Source organism: Pinus tabuliformis, chromosome 1_2, assembly GCF_031772625.1.
Source record: "Pinus tabuliformis cultivar Carrire ecotype Pingquan chromosome 1_2, CPIR1, whole genome shotgun sequence".
Taxonomy (NCBI): Eukaryota; Viridiplantae; Streptophyta; class Pinopsida; order Pinales; family Pinaceae; genus Pinus; species Pinus tabuliformis.
The window spans coordinates 871,611,354-871,629,631 of record NC_142298.1 but is presented as its reverse complement, the minus strand read 5'-3'; the positions used below and the strand labels follow the sequence as shown (position 1 = coordinate 871,629,631).

The window sequence follows — 18,278 nt, the reverse complement described above, 5'->3', positions numbered from 1 at the left end:
CATCTATGACAGTATTTTCTTTCATATCTTTCATGATATACTGGGTCCATGGCTGTTCTGCTGACACCGTAATCTGTCCACCAGTTCTGAAACCATTCACATTGTAGATTTTTCTGGGATGCTGCCATTGTGCTGAATTTCAACTTTGTGTAATGGGTTTCTTCTCTGTCATCCACATTCATGAAGTCCCACCACAGCTTTTTATAATCTGAAAAATCATAAACTGTGTCGGGGAACATTACCTTGGGATCATTTCTGGGCCATCGAGCACATGGTTGGACTTGAGGGTGGTTGATCCACAAATCTCTGGTTCGGTAGATGCAATAATAGCTTTCATAGATTCCTGTGTCACGGCCTCCATGGTGCCAGATACCTCCAATGTCATGAAAATTCGTTTCCAGGGCCCGCCTTGCGGTTCCAGCATCTGCTTTTGCTTTGTCATACATCATATCATGGATCCATTTTCTACCCTTTGGGTACACCTTTCTTTCAGGTACATAGTGCTGGAGATCAGTGTGAGGCTGTAAGTTGGCATCAAGGACTTTTGTGTTCCTTAATTGCCATGTGGGTCTCCAGTTGTCTCTATATGTATCCCAGTCTTGATTATCTGGAATAGTTCTCAAGACCTCTTGTTTTTGGTGCTGGTCCCACTCAGTAATAATCATCATGATATGTGTTGTGTTTTGTTCAAGGTATTCTCTGCTGAGAAAGTCAGGAAGACAATTGTCCTTTCCTTTGATGTGCTCAATGGAAAAATCAAAATTTGCAAAGAGTGCCTGCCATCTGGCAAACTTTGCTTCTTCTGGTTTCTTGATGTCCTTGGATAGGACTTTCTTCATTGCTGACGCATCTGTTCTGAGAAGAAAAGGTTTGTTTATTAGATATACTGCAAACTTGCTGATGCAATTCCATGCAGCTTTCACTTCTCTTTCAATAACAGAGTAATTCTGTTCTGCTGGGTTCCATACTCCTGAGGCAAACTGTACTACTTGTTCTTCTTTGTCAACTTTTTGTTTTAGAATCCCTCCCCAGCCTATGTTACTGGCGTCGGATTCAACTATCTTGAATGCCTCATCATCTGCTATATACAATATAGGCAAAGACTTTACCTTTGCTTTGATTTCTTGCACTGCTCTGGTATGGGCATCTGACCATTGAGGGGGATTTTTGCCAAGCCGCTTATTGAGCACTTTCCTGTCACTGGCACAGTCTTGATAAAAGTTGCTTACATAATTTAGGAAGCCAAGGAACCTTTGCAGTTGTGTCTTGTCCTTTAAGACATCTGGAAATTTGTCTGCAAAGTCAATGGCATGTTGTTGCAGAGAGATTTGTCCATTAGAAATCTGGTGGCCTAATAACTTTATAGAAGTCTGAAATACTTCTATTTTCTTTTTGCTAAGCACAAGCCCATTTTTCTTGACCAACTTCATGAAAATATTTACATGTTTGAAGTGATCATCAATATTTTTGGAAAAAATTAAAACATCATCAATATATACAAGTAGCCAATCAAAATATGGCTTAAAAATATCATCCATGACCTTTTGAAACTTTGAAGGAGCATTTTTAAGACCGAATGGCATGACATTCCATTCATAGTGCCCTGCAGGAATACTAAAAGCAGTTTTGAACTTATCTTCCTCATCAATGGCAACTTGCCAAAATCCTGCTTTTAAATCAAATTTTGAAAATATTTTGGCTCCTGCAATTCTCCTGATCAAATCTCCTTTATGTGGAATGGGATAAGTATCATCGGCCAAAACTGAATTTAGAGGCTTGTAATTTATCACAAGTCTAGGGATACCTCTAATTTGTTCAGCTCTTTTGTTTACATAGAATCCATAGCAATTCCAGGGGCTAGTGGATTCTCTGATCAATCCTCTGTTGAGCAATTGCTGAATTTCTTTTTGGCATAGTTCTCTGTATTCTTGGCTCATAGGGATTGCTCTGCTTTTACAAGGCTTTCCTGTATATCCTTCTTTATAGGGCAACTTAAAGGTATGTTGTTTTCTGTGCCAAAAGGCATTTGGCTCTTCTGAACACCATTTTTCTTCCAATTTTTCTTTCAGTTCTTGGATTCTTCTTTTGATTTGGGGTAGTTTCAGCTGTTCTTCTACTCTCAATGTGCTTTTTAGATATTTAAGATCTGATAGCAAAGATTCAGCTTTGTCTAATTTCTGCATGGCTTGAACCATTGTAGAAACTCTTGGAGTTGAAACATAAGGAAGCTCAATTCTTTTTCTTCTACCTTTAGATGTGGGTACAGAAATAAAATAACCAGCTCTACTTCCTTTCAACCTGGCTGAGCCATGAGGTTCTACTGCAGCTAAAAAGACATTCCCTAATATACAATCAACAGGGATGTCTGCTATGGCAAACTTCATGTATACACAGTGGGTATCAAAACATAGTGAAGCTCTAGGAATTTCATATTTGAGTTTCTTATTTCCTAGGCCTACAACTTCTCTTTCAGCAGAGACCCAATATTTCGCTGGAACATTTCTGATGTTAAGAATATTAATATCTGCACCAGAATCTAATAATGCAGTCATGGAAAATATCTGGCCTTGGATACAGATTTTTACCTTGACATGATGTTGTTGATATGTGATGGTAAACAATCTCATATCTTGGAAACCAAAATTTGGGTCTGACCTTCCTTCAGCAACTTGAATTTCTTGGCTATGGGTTGTTGTGTTCCAGGATTCTTCTTCTTTTTCTTCTTGAATCTCCTTGCCTTTCTTAATTTCTACAATTTGAGCTTTGATTGCAGAAATCTCTGCTTTGAGTTGGTGAATTTCACCACTCACTTCCCCCAAAGTAAGGGATCTTACTTTCCCTAGTTTCTGGTGGTGCATTTGAAAGGACTTAGTGTTCCTTTCATAGGATGCATCGACAAACAAAGGTTTCTTACCTGATTCTTTTGAAGCTTTTGATTTAAGCAGATCTGTGAATGCTTCTATCAGGCGGTTCTTCATGGCTCCATCTTCCATTGTCCTAATATGTGATAAAATCTTCATTTCTGCCTCTTCTTCAGCAGATGCCATTAGGAATTTTTCTTTAGGGGGCTTTGTTCTTTCTTCCTCTTCGCTGGAACTGTACAAAAATTTAGAGTCATCTTCATAAAATATATGACATGCACATTCTTCCGAATTAGAGCAAGAACATTCAGATGATTCAGAATCAGTATACTGGCCCATATTAACTTGAAATTCTTCTTCTGAAGTGCTAAAAGAATCAAGAGACGATTCCTCTAGTTGGTGCTGCTGGGCTGAGTCTTTGATAATAAGATTTGGGCACCTTTCTGTGGCATGGGTCTTTGATTTACATCTCAGGCAAAAGCTTGGGCCTGAATGCTCCTTCTTAACCTGTTTAGTCTTTTGAGCATAAACAACTGTCTTTTTTCCCTTATTAAGCTTTGATTCTTCCCCTTGGGGACATCTTGAAGCTGTCTGCCCAGTCTGGCCACACAACCAGCAAGTAATTTTGTTCCATTTTTCTTGCTTGGATGTATGCAAATGGATATCAGAAGGAGTATAATAATGGGTTTTTGGGATATATTTATAGTGGCCCTTCTTTTTATGGCTTTTGTCCCTTGTAGAATACTTCCTTTTATTTTTTGGATAATCCCTTCTATTTTTGTAGAAAGTCTCTTTGAATTCTCTTTTAGCCCTTTTCCTAGACTTTCTCTTTTTGACCAATGGGTCATCTATTGTCAGTCCATATTTGCTGCAAATGGACTTTCTATCTGGTAGTCTGGACAGTTTTTCCAAAGACTTGTTTACCTTCGAGCTGGTACAAAGACTTACCAATGTCTTTGTAATAAGGGAGTAAATTTCTCCCCATGTATAAGACTCAAAAGGCAACTGGAAAATTTCTTGCAATCTAATATAGTCAACAAATCTAGAGGGTAGAGCAGCTAGATATACCTGCTTCCAGAGCAGGTTTTTGGAATCTTTCACCTCATAGATTCGCTGCATCCAATCTCTATGGAAGTCATCAAATTGAGACATCTTATGACATTTGAGGTTCATCAAAATGACCTCATGTTTGTTGGCAATTTCTGTTTCACATCCACACCAATGTTCTAAAATCATTGATGTTAGCGCACCAATCATATTGCTTATTACAGTACCATCAGGATTATGAATAACATCTCCTTTTTCATCCTTGAGAACTTCTGCTTCCATGGTTTCAATAAGTTTAGGAGAAGATTCAGTTTCCCACCATCTGAGAAGAGTACCTGTAAAACATTGGATGATGGTTCTGCAAGCATCTACTTCTGATTTTCCTCTAAGACACATGAGTTTATATTCAGTATACATTAAATCAATCATCTGGCGAATTTGGCCAATGCTCATGTTGTCTATGTTCCACTCTCTGTGGGAATCAGGGAAGAAAGTATGAGCTTCAGGCAATTTTCCCTTCCCTTCAATGTCAGGAGCAGAATATCTGGAAAATCTATGTTCAAGAGGCTCATAGATTGGGAGGATTTGTGTTTCCTGAGACTTTTGTTCTTCAGTTTCTGGTTCCCTAAATAAGGAAGCAATACTGATGTGTTCAGACTCATCAATCTTTGAGGTGGTTTCTTTGGGGAATAGCAGAGGGAATTTCTGTACATTTCTTATTGGATTCTCAATCTTTATATTTCTTTTCACCAAGAAAGAATTTGGAACTGGCTTCTCAACTTTTGTGACCCGCATCCTTTCAAATTTCTCATTTAAGCCAGTAAGGAGTGTCTTAGTTAGATCAATATGTCCAACTAAGTTTTCTCCTATTTCTTCAATCTTATTCAATGATTCCTTGGTGTAAGAACAAGTCATGCTGGAATCAAACTGTAAATTATTCAAACAAGAATTTACACTATTAAGTGAAGACTGTACAATATCTACTTGCTTCTTTACATCTTCTGCTTTAGCCACATTCATTTCTAGACCCTTTAGAGCAGTATTGGTCCAATTTAACTGTTCACTAGCCTTTTGAATTCTACCATCAATTCCTAAGGCATTATCATCTTTTTGAACCAGGGGAATGGTTTTGGCTGCATTTGTTTTTTCTCCCAAGATGATTCCTTTATATGGGGGAAAAGTAGTAGGGGTTTCAACTGTGGATCCATCAATTGCAGTCCATCCATGCTTATCAGTCATACTGCTAGAAATAGCACCAGTTAAAACATTTATAGGAGCAATTTTATCTTTCCATGAGTAGAAAGATATCCAAACATTATTTACTTCCATATAGTGTTTCCAGTCTGTTGCTAACTTTCTTTTCTGATCTGGGGTATATCCTTGGTCAAATCCATCTGCTTGAGGATTTGTATACAAATCCCAATTCAACATTTCTTTCATCCATTTAGAACTAATTTGTGATTTTAAGCATCCATCCATAAGTGCAAAAAACTTATGCATTTCCATGACTGCAGGCTTTGTACAGTCAGAAGGAATCTGTTTGAATCTGCATTCTGGAATCAGTTCTGATTGCTCAAGTTTCCCCAACCCATACCTTGGCTTTGCTGGTCTCATTAAGCAAATCATCTGAGTAAGCCTAGGGTCTTCTTCTTCTATTGAATGGATCATGAGAACATGATCTGAATCGGGCTCAGGCTCATGTGGGAAAGGGATATCAGAACATTTAGGATTCGGGCATGAGCTGATAGAAGTGGATGGAGGAGCAACACCAGTGCGAGGATTATGGTGCAGATGATCATTCTGTTCGGCTAAGGTCAGCAGATTTACGACATTTGTACAATCTGGACATTTTACTTCTAAAGAAGAAAAATTAACAAGCTGAGCTAATTCGAAAAGCTGTGGATGTTTACAAGAAGAAAAGGATGATGATGAACAGGCGGTATCGACAGTGGAAGGATCTCTGTAGTATTTGGATGTTTTACAAGCAGCGTCTATTCTTCTCCGATCAATAGTTGACCTGCGAGGAAAGGATATAACTGCATTGGAAGCATTTTCAGTTATGTTGGCAGAAGTGATATTTCGGGGAATTTGTGGCCTGGAGTAATTTACAACCCAATGTTCAGGGAATTGCAGATCTTCCCATTTTATCAATAGATGTTCAATCTTTTGGTTCTTTGGGTCAGTTTTGACTACCACACTTGATTTGGAATCTCGACTGGGAGTATGACGGATTGCTGGCCATAAAGTGTTGGTATGTCTGAAACAGGCTTTGGTTTGGATGGCTATATTGTTCCTCTTTCTCTTCATATCAAAACCCGTAGTATGGATTTGCAGCTGTAAGATATCTTTAATGGTTTCATCAAACACATATATGGAAAAGTTTGGGAAACAATCAAAGTATACAGGGCCATCAGACAAAGGGGCTACAATCCCACCGATTATAGAATCTGTATATCTGTTGTGCGTTAGATCTCTAACAGTAGCAAGCACAAATGTTTTTAATCCTTTATGGACCAAAGGATTGATGCCAACCCGAATGCAACCAAGATGCAGATAATTTGTCTTTAACCTTTTTGCTTCTGCTTGTAAGGCCTGCGGATTTAGCAGTGGTATTGTCTGAATACTCTCAGAGTTCTCCTGGACTTGACTAACAGACTCTTTAATGCTGATTCTAGATGCAGCAATTAAATGGAAAGGAGCTAAATCACTATAGACTTCAGAGGGTGTTATATCTGGTAAAGCCCATCTTGCAGAAGGTTGAAATTCCTCATAAGTAAGTTCTGCAGAGTTTAAGGTTCTACTTGAACTATTTTCAAACATTTCTTTAAGAGGATTTTCTTCTGGATGGGAATCATCTTCTTCAAGATCTCGAAATGAAACAAACTTTCTGAATGGCTCCATTCTTACTTAAAACAATATAGATCTGAGTACCAACCTTTAGAACCAGACGTTACTGGCTCTGATACCAATTTCTAGCAGGGGCTCCTGTCACGAGCTTGCTCTTTCTCTGTGTCTCCTCGTATTTCTCTGGTAGCCAACTCCTGATGAACCAGTGATGAACCTACTTGGATCTTTCACACTCTCACGACCTCAACAACGGCATCCACGCCTTCAAATGGCCTTGGTGTCCCTTCGATCTTTTGGCGAACTTCCTGCGAACTTGGGATGAAAGCACAGAGAAAACTTCTACCACAGCGGACTTATAAATGCACAAAGGTACTCAATAACAGAATGGCATACTCATTTTATTTCAGAATGGAGAAAATTCTTACAGGATGCTCACAGAGCTTTTATAGAAATGGATTCTATACAGAGATAGACTAATCTCGCATTTACCGGACTTTTCACAGCTCAAAAATGAGCAAGTTACTACCGGGGGCTTCTGGCGAGTTATAGGCTCTGTCTCAGAATCAGACTTAACACCCAAACATTTGACTCTTCTAATGGTTCGGCCACTTTAGGTTCTTATCAGTGCCGAGCACACTGATACGCAGGCTTCTCAAACCAACTAAGGACTTTGAGTGATTTCTCGTGTTGCAAGCAGATTAGACTAGATGTCCGCAGATGCAGAGCAGGAGAACACTCGACTCAAACACACACAAAAAAAACTCTCACAATGCCAATGCCCAACAAATGAACCTTACCCTTCTTATATAGGATGAGAAGGGGGGACAAACATTACTGTTGGTCGGACAGAAATGACTTAAAGCTTAAAGAATTATTACTTTTCAGTCTTTTATCAGAGCGACTTCCGCACAAATATTCGGGTCCATAAAACAGACCGAATAATTGCTTTCGGGTAACGCATGAGATATAGTCTGTAAAGTAGATTCATGTACTTAAAAGAAATCAGACATTATGGCTATCTACACAGTGGATACTTTTGTACAAAAAGCCCACGGGAAAAGACTAGATGAGAATATTTACACTGTGGAAGCTTTTAAACAGTAAAGCCCACGGGAACTCTGGTCACAATTAAGCCCTTGTGACTGGTACGTGATCAAAATACAGTCAGATCAGGGAATCTGTTTCTTTTATAAAGTAGATCATCACATGCCTTTGTATAAATCCTCCGGACTATCATGGGTTTGCCCAGTATGATTTGATGCTGGACTTTGGTTAAGACATACCATTCTAAGTGCTCTCTCATGTATTCCTGGAGGGAATAATTTGTCATGTGAAAAGGATCCCACTCTTGAACGGTCATTTCTTTGACTGTGTTGTATATGCGATGAAAACATTCCCCAATGTTGTACTCAAAGCATCTATGACAGTATTTTCTTTCATTTCTTTCATGATATACTGGGTCCATGGCTGTTCTGCTGACACCGTAATCTGTCCACCAGTTCTGAAACCATTCACATTGTAGATTTTTCTGGGATGCTGTCGTTGTGCTGAATTTCAACTTTGTGTAATGGGTTTCTTCTCTGTCATCCACATTCATGAACTCCCACCACAGCTTTTTATAATCTGACAAATCATAAACTGTGTCGGGGAACATTACCTTGGGATCATTTCTGGGCCATCGAGCACATGGTTGGACTTGAGGGTGGTTGATCCACAAATCTCTGGTACGGTAGATGCAATAATAGCTTTCATAGATTCCTGTGTCACGGCCTCCATGGTGCCAGATACCTCCAATGTCATGAAAATTCGTTTCCAGGGCCCGCCTTGCGGTTCCAGCATCTGCTTTTGCTTTGTCATACATCATATCATGGATCCATTTTCTACCCTTTGGGTACACCTTTCTTTCAGGTACATAGTGCTGGAGATCAGTGTGAGGCTGTAAGTTTGCCACAGAGCCCAGACACGGCCGGTCAAACAATCCGTGAGGCAACCTGGACCTCGATTAGTTGATTCCAGGGCTAAACCCCAGCGAGGAAATTCATCGACGGAACTGATAGCAGCATCCGTCCTCCGAGAAGCCTTCCACACAACCTCGGTCTCCTCTTCTACATGAGGCCGAGGGGAACGCTGATTTTATTTATATTAAAAAATATAATTCAAACAATATAAAGCTGCTATCTGGTTAATAACTATGTTACAATTCGAATAATCTTATTAGAAAAATTCAAAAATCTAATTTAAATTTGTAACTCGTTATTTTTTCCCAAAAAATGAAAAGTATGTTTTTTAATAAAATCATATTAATTTAATATTATTTAAATTATATTTTTAATTCACATATAAAATCAATATTCTATTTTTTTCCAAATCCTAATATTATATAAATTTAACACTTTAAAATCATAATTCCAATGCATTTACCAATCAATTTTTAAACCAAATTAATTAAAAAATCTTTTATCAAAATTTTAACCATATTGGTTTTTTTTTTAAAGTGTCGGCAAACACCGCATTGAGATTCTTCCATAGTTTTTTGTAGCATACAGCGCAATTACCACACATGGCTCTATGAGGAACATCGATTAGAATGGTGTGTACAAGTATCTTCCACCCATTTCTCAACGTTTATATGCTCTCCACATATGGAGCATCTCTTTGATGGTGTTTAACTATAAATTAGTGTTTTTTAAAAATAATATATATATTTTAATTATTAAAATATTAAAATATAATTATTTAATTTTTAGGTCTCAAATTAGTAGTGAAGATAACTATTACTAGCTACTATGTAGTAGTGAGAACAATCATTTTTAGTTGTTATTAACAAATACACATAAACTTATTATCGTTATTGAAGGACAACCACTACACCCAAAATTACCTGGTGGTGGCTTGTAAGGGGCAGGGTTTCACTCCTACCAGATGCCTTTGGGTTTTGGGTTTTTAACCTATTTCCTTACCTACAAAGAATACTAGCTCTTAATCATGCAAATTTTTTTTTAGAGCATACTCCCAATCCATATAAATTTTAATATAATATATAATATTTTTATATCATTAAAATAAAATAATATCTATTATAAATTATCGATAATATTATAAACAAATAGTAATTACACAGACAAGTGGCAGGATGACATGACACCTTATGTTCATGACATTTGCCGAGTGGATTTGGAATTTATGGATGGCCAAGTGGCCTTGGCTCTTTTTCGAGTGACACATGGTAGTGATGTGCCATGACACTTGGTAGAGAGTGATTTGGCAGTGTTGTGTTAGATAATGTGGGGCCTCGGGATTTGCACGAGAAGTTTGTCTCGCAAGCATTCGTGGTGTTAATGAAATCCAATGTTTTTTGTGGTTTTGGAGTCTAGAGGAAATTCAACATTAGGAAGATGGGCCAAGAAAAAGGTTGGGAGGCCTAGAACAAGTTAGATCCCAAATCACTAGATCTAAGACCCAGTGTAAGGGCCTTCTAGGCTAGCAGAGGAGTTGCCTCGTTGCGAAAAGGAATGGGACCGGATCACCAGATTCTCGGATGCGTCCAAGATGAAGAAGGATTGGATAATCAAATCAATGGGAAATATGCCATAATAGGGTAAAGCTGCTTTGCAATGATCTAGGGATAAACACTCCTAGTGTTTAAGCCCTCAGTTTTGACCCATGGTCACATGCATAAAGGAACTGAGAAAATAAGGAGCTATGAGCAGAAATTTGGTGATATTAGGCGCCAAATTTCAATTAAAATACTTTATGATTAAAGCTAATTCTGGGATATATTTGAGTATCTATGTATATAAATAAAAGGAAAAACAACATGAGAAGTAGAGTTCCCATATAAATCGATTAATTGTGGTTGTTGTTGACACGTAGAATCATAGACAAATTAAATAGAATGAGGAGAAAAGAGGGAATTGAACAATAGATAGAAGAGAAGAAGGCGTGAGACAGAGCAAAAGATAAGTGTTGTGCAAAGGTTGCATATGAAGATTAGTTGAGATCTAGAGTTGTTATGAGTTTGAGAATAGTAGATCTGAAGCAATGAGAATTAAGTTGTTGAAAATAAATTTAATAAAAAAGCATATCGGTATGGGAGAAGCAACATTGGTGAGGAGCTTTAATTAAACTAGAGAATTAGAGATAAGGAGGTTGTTGTAGAACAAAGATCAAAGAAGATATTGAGATCTGATATTTAATAATTGTGTCAATGATATTTTGATAGAAGAGCCTCAGATTGAAGTTTGAAAATGTGTGAAATAAGGGATCTGGTAGGTTGAGCAAGTAAGTGCTTGTAGATAAGGGGATTGGAGTCTCCTTTAGGTGGGTGCCTATAAATATCAAGGAGTTGGTGCTTCTAGCAAGTGGGTGCTTGCAAAGAAAATGGGGTTGGAGCCTTCTATAGGTTGGTCCTTACAAAATCTGATGTAATTTGCAGTTAGTTTTTGCATTTACATCATAATAAAAAATAATACGTGGTTTTCTCCTATATGGATTTCCACATAAACATCTTGTGTTCAAATTTTATGTGATTGGTGCATTGTTGCATTGTTGAATGTGTTTAATTGGCTAAATAATTGCTAAAAGTTTTTAAAATATTGATTTACCCCCCTTTTAGTATTTTCTTGGTTTCTAATAATTGGTATCAAATCTAGTTCCTTCAGCAATAGTCTAACAACTAGAAGGTAGATCTGAAACATGGACAACCAGGATGGAATTTCCACCAAAAAAGCTCCTATATTCACTAGAACAAATTATGCATTTTGGAAGGTAGGAATGATAACTTACATAACATCCCTTGGTGTAGGTGTCTAGAATACATTATTGAGTTGGTATAAAAAGCCAGATGTATTAATTGACAAAGATGGTAAGCTAGATTTTTCTTATAATGCTAATGCAATAAATGCAATTGTAAGTGGATTTCCTAAATCTGAATTTTTAAAATTCATTTACTGTGATACAACCAAAGAGATATGAGACAAGTTGATGAATTGTTATGAAGAAGATAGCAAGGTAAAGGATGTGTTGACGGTGTTGGACTCATCAACATGTCAGGGGATCTCCTCGGTAAGAAGTCCCAACTAGACCTCAGACCATTTGGAGTAGGAGTCCCAACAATGGGTAGTAAAGTTATGCCTTGATTGCGATAGCGCGCAGAGGTAAGCAAGATATCCTTTTCGAAAGCAAGTGTGTGACCTTGTAGCGAGTCAAGAGAGATGCATGGGGAGGTTCTAACACACGGAAGGGGAAAATAAGTGTATCCCTTAGAAGCCTGTAATAGTACGCAGCTTGAAAGGAACACACGAGCTGAATGACATCACAAACTGGAAAGCAGAATAGTCGACAATCCAAAGTGATGAGTTAAACCAACAACATGCTTCAATAAGATTCATACAATCACATATGGAATAGTCCATACATCAATGCGTAAGTTAAAACTACATACATTGCTAAAGTAACCAGAATAGTCGAACTACAATAACAACATATGCATGAAACGTGCTAGCTCTATTATATTATATAAAGTGAAAGTTCCATCCATACATACAACCATGACAGCCACTAGCCCCAATAGTGGAACATTACAGTCAACACCGCCTACTCCTCCAAAGAGACATACTCGCTCTACATTGTGGAGAAGCCAAGGCTTGTCACAATACTCTCCAAGCCCTCTCTAAGAAATGCCTAGCAAAAGCTTGGCTCCCAAAAGCCTGGTCTATGAGTTATGAGGTTCTATTTATAACAAAGGGTAGGGTGACACTTGGCATTCCCCTTTGTGACTCTTGGACTACCCTCATGACTCTTTAACTTCATTACATAACTCTTTACATTACATATGATTGTTTGTACTCCACTAATGACACTTGGAATTTCACTTTACATCATGTTTACAAAAATGATACATTTTCCACATATACCCATGTGGGGCAAAATTGGCTTGAGTTAGCCAGACAAGAATGTTGGGTTGTGTTATATTCTTTCCACGACTAGCCCACGTACTTAACTGGGGGTTAAAGGGGGGGAGGTCACAGGGGGTTTGAAGGGTAAAATTTTGGTTTTGGACCTTATGTTAGGTTGGGCGGACCCACCTATGGTTTTGTACATGATTTTCGCACATGTTTGACGCGATGGTTTTCGGTCCGTGGTTTTGGACGCGATGGTTTTCAGTCCATGGTATTGGATGCTTTGGCATGTATAAATATGTATTGTAACATTGAAAGGAACATAATGAAAAATCAAGATGGTAGTTCCGGTTTTGGGATCCAGGGGAAAATCTCTGTGTATATGTGTTTTATGTGTTATTCTCTCGCATTGTTTATTTTCTGTGTTTTAGAATTCGTATGTAGGTAATTTCTGTACGGGGTTAAAACCTACAAAGACAACACTAAGACTCGGACGGTTGTGGAAAGACCAACTCATAAACCTCCTCTCCATGATCCTCGGTGACGAAGTGATGCCATTATTGGTAGTTCACAATGGTGTCCGTGTATTATTTGATGATGTCTTTCTTTCGATTCCCCCAAAATATGAGCAGTGTTGTGACCTAGAATAGAAATCAATGCAAATCACTCAAACTACCTCTCTGTCTCACAAAAATGTATATGTATCAGAATTTTGCATCAAAGAAAAGGTTTCGAGCTTAATGATTTGTAAAAAACACAAGTAAAAAATCAAAAGAAGTCATCTAACTAGAGAATAAATATCAATAAACTTTGAATGCTTCAATATGATAAAATTAAATAGCAAGAGATCCTCTACATTGAGACGAGGTGTTTGTCTTACATATAAATTCTTTGATAGTAATTGATGAGCTTGCTATAGATTCTCAATAACCTCTGTCACTACTTTAGTGGTTTGTTAACCACTTTCTTGATGATATTTTTGAGCTTTTTGAGTTCTATGTTTTCAAGCTTTGCAAATGTAACGAGTGTTTAAAATGTTTTGTAAAAGTCTAGTTAATACTTTTAGGTATAAGCAATATATCAACCCAATTTTATGTAGTTATGATAGTATTTATTAGTAGGGAATTTGCCTAGCTACATGGACAAGGCCCCTCTTGTCCTTTGTAAAACACTTTACTTCAACATGATAGAAAATATCTTGACCTTGTATTAAAGACTATTATGGAGTCTTATTAAAAATTTTCAAGAGAAAAATGTAGATATATGGAAAAATTACATATTGAAATTGAGGATTCACCAACATTTGCTAAGTTTTAAAAGTAGACCTTGAAAATTTCTAACACTAACTAGAAATTATGATATTTTTATTTCTATTTTAGTGCATTCCTTGTATCATAAGATTAGTACATACATTTGATTTAATAAAAATTAATATTTATATTAATATATCAAAAACCATAATATAATGTTATTTGAAAGATCATAGATCTAAAGCAAAAGTCATGACTTGAGATGGTTCACCTTTTCAAGTCTACAAATAGAATATCTATATACATAAAATCTTTCTTACACGAATGACCATGTCTTAGACTAAATAAATGGGTAAAAATAATATAAAGTCGTGCCCTTGAACCCCAAGGCTATATTAATATAGTGACATATCTATGTTTGAATTTCAATGTACTCGTTTTTCTCTCTTTTCTTTATTTTATTTTATTTTCAAGATTATAGTACTTATTCTAAGATTATAGTAGTTATGTCTTATCTTTTTATTAGAGATAGAAAAAATTGGTATTAAAAATATCAAGAAAAAATACATTTATAGGATATTTAGTAAAATGTCAATTGGGGTTATTTTGGGTGATTAGGAGGAAGGAATGGAATCCTCCCCACCAAGATTCAATTCCCACAAGTGGCATGACTAGTATTAACAATATTGACAATATATGCATACAATAATGTCCCTGTGAAAAAAATATATATTCAATAAAAAAGGAAATTTTGAAATTGGAAAAATATATTAAGAGGTGTTTTTCAATATATAATGAAACTAAGGTATTCTATGATATACCATGAATGATGTTCTATATCATAGATTCACTAAGTGAAACCTTTTGACCATGTCATCATCACCACCAACTTAAAAGAAAGAAAGCTCTTACAAGAATACAACAATCATTAAAAAAATATCCAACCACTTAAATATTTTGCAAGACAAATTGAATAAGGAAAATACTTTCATATTAAAAATGGCTTTAAAAAATGGTTTCTATATAAAAAATTATACAATGCTAATAACCAAATTTGAAAGTGGCTGGAGTCTTTTTTTTCCCTCCATAAAATGGGAATTAATACACAAATTATTTTTGATAATTTAACAATGTCTTACTTTTTTTAATAAATAAATTTAATTTTTTGATAATTAACACTAATTTGTTTTTTTAATTTAAATTATTTAATTTTTTTTTTTTAATTAACTGATAAAATTGACTTTTTTTAATTAACTTAAAAAAATTATTAATTAGTTTCATAATCTAAATTAAAAATGTTAATTAATAAAATTGAGGTTTTGGATAATTAATTTAAATAAAAGACATTAACCTCTTTAATGGCCTAAATAAAAAATGTAAAATGAAATTGTGTTCCTATCAATACATGTGGAAATAAGAAATGTACCCTTATTATGGCAATTTTAAAATGCATGAAAAGAAAATTTAAAATCTCCTTAACATGATCAACATAGATGCTTATATGAATCTTCTCTATAATTTACATAGTTATTTATATAAATATTCTCTATAATATGTGGGTTATTGAGATTTGAAATATAATTAGTGGGTTGTTGAGATTTGGAATATAATTATTGGTTGGTTGAGTTGTTTTAATTGTAACATATATTTAATAAACTATTAAATAAATATTTTGAATAATGATATTAGTATAGAAGAAACAATTTAAAATTTAAATGTTAAAAATAAATACTTTATAATAGTACATTCAATATTATATAAATTAAATTAAGATAATATATAATTAGATATAAACAAAAATATGTACTACTTAAATCCAACAATTCCAACATATGTAAAATTCAATACACTGTTACAAATACATAAATATATACCATGTCATCATCACCACCAACTTAAAAAGGAGAAAGCTCTTACATGAATACAACAATCATTAAAAGAAATATTCAACCACTTAAATATTTTGCAAAACTAATTGAATAAGGAAAATACTTTCATATTAAAAATGGTTTCCAAATAAAAAATTATACAATGATGATAACTAAATCTGAAAGTGGCTAGGCTACTTTTTTTTCTATAAGAATTAATACGTTTTTTTTGTAAGCTTGGCAGAACTACATCTTCATCATGCCCAATAAAATAACCCAATCCAAGTGGGGAGTTGAACCAACAATTTCACATCAAAAAATTTATTTTTAATAGCAATGTCTTACTTTCTAAATAAGTAAATTTAAAATTTTTGATAATTAACATTAATTTGTTTTTCTAATTTAAATTATTATTAATTTTTTTTTCAAAATTAACCATTAAAATTTACATTTTTTAAATAAATAAAAAATATATTAATTAATTTCATAATCTAATTAAAAATATTAATTAATAAATTAAAATTTTAGATAATTAATTTAAATAAAAAACATCAAATTTTTTAATGATCTAAATAAAATGTAAAATAAAATTGTGTTGATCTAAATAAAAAAATGTAAAATAAAATTGTGTTCCTATCCATAGATATAGAAACCAGAAATATACCCTTATTATGGCAATTTTAAAATGCATAAATTCAAAATTCAAAATCTTCCACGCTTATATGAATCTTCAATCTTGTCTATAATTTAGAGTTATTTATATGAATCTTCTCTATAATTCGCTGATAAGTATATATATATATATAAACTTTGGGTGCAAAAAGATTTATTGACTTTTGTGTTAACTTAATAATCTACCGACATATTTTATGGAGAGTGAATATGCGAGAAATATGCCTCATCTGAAGCATTATCCAGGCAGTTCTTATTTCATATCCTATAGCATAGTAAATGTGCCTGACATGGGGCCGATATAACACCATATAACACGCCGCGGGGTGAGAGAGAAAAAAACGCATGGCGTGTTATATGGTATTATATCGAGGCAAGGGCTAACCAGCCTGCCATAGGGCATTAAATGCCCAAGTATATGCATGCTCTATAACAAAATAACACACAGCCCTTATTTTTAATTTATGTAGTCACCAAAGACTGTGTGTTATTTTGTTATAGAGCATGCATATACCTGAGTATTTAATGCCCTATGGTAAGCTGGCTAGCCCTTGCCATTATATCGACCCTATGTCAGGGGCATTACCATTACTATGCTAGGATACGAAATACGAAATAGGAACCACCCATTATCCACGGCCAACATTTACACAACGCATGCGGGTGGAGCAGACTTTGTCTAATAGACGGGTCAACTTTGCGGAGAGTGTTTCTCGGATTCCATTGTTGGTGGGCCGTTGCATTCGTCCATTGTTTTCGGACTATTGCTGGTGCCGTTGGCTGGAAAAAACAGATCCCGCACATGCCTCACAGTCCTAAGTGACCTATTCCGTTCCAGCGCTAGTGTTCTCCAAAGGGGGCTACACAGGCAACCTCTTCCACAACTTCACAGATGTAATAGTCCCCCTTTTCATAACCTCCTACCATCTCAAAGGCTAGGTGGTCTTCGTTATAGAAAATCACAAGCCCTGGTGGACTGCAAAATTCGGGGATATCATAAGGCAGTTCTCGTCCTACGAAATCCTGGACTTCAAAGAAGAGATAAATCCTGCAACCCATTAGACTTCAAAGAAGAGATAAATCCTGCAACCCATTACTTTCCAGAGGCCATTGTAGGTCTGCGTTGTCATGGGGATCTGTGGGTCGATCCCGCGCTCAGTCGAAATAAATATACAATTACAGATTTCTAGAATATGCTCTGTAAGGCTTTAGAAGATAGCAATAAGAAATCGATCTTCCAACATTCATTACTCAAATCGCTGAGGCCTAAACTTGTCCTAATTGCCCGCAAGGGATCCAGAGTTTTCTTGAACCAGACAGAAATCGTTAAGGTAGCAGAGAAATTGGGTTTCAGGGTCATGGTTCTGTCGCCAGATGTGAACAACCAATTGAAAGACATGTACAAAATTATCAATTCCTGCGATGTTTTCATGGGAATCCATGGCGCGACATTGACACATTTTCTGTTTCTTCCAACGGGGGGTGTTTTTGTGCAGGTTGTCCCTCTAGGAATAGAGTGGGCTTCTCGGACTTTCTTCAGGGGGGCAGCCATGAAGATAGATACAGTCGAATACCTTGAGTACCAAATCCTGCAGCAGGAAAGCTCATTGTATGATGAATATCCCAAGGATCATCTGTATCTGAGGGATCCACAGTCAGTGAATCGTAGAGGGTGGAATGCGACGAAGGAGATGTACATGGACAAAAGAATGTGAAATTAGATTTGCCTCGCTTGAAGCGGATGTTGATCAAAGCATTGGATCTGCTTCACTCCAAAAGTAATGTGAATGGGGGCGTGGGAGAATCAAGAAAATCGTAATGGGGATTTTGCAT

The 18,278-nt window shown here is 35.8% G+C and overlaps 1 pseudogene; it reads left to right on the top strand.

Moving 5' to 3' along the window:
- The first annotated feature begins 17,543 nt into the window (after positions 1–17,543).
- Positions 17,544–18,264, top strand: LOC149208713 (xylan glycosyltransferase MUCI21 pseudogene; annotated as a pseudogene).
- The last annotated feature ends 14 nt before the right edge of the window (positions 18,265–18,278 follow it).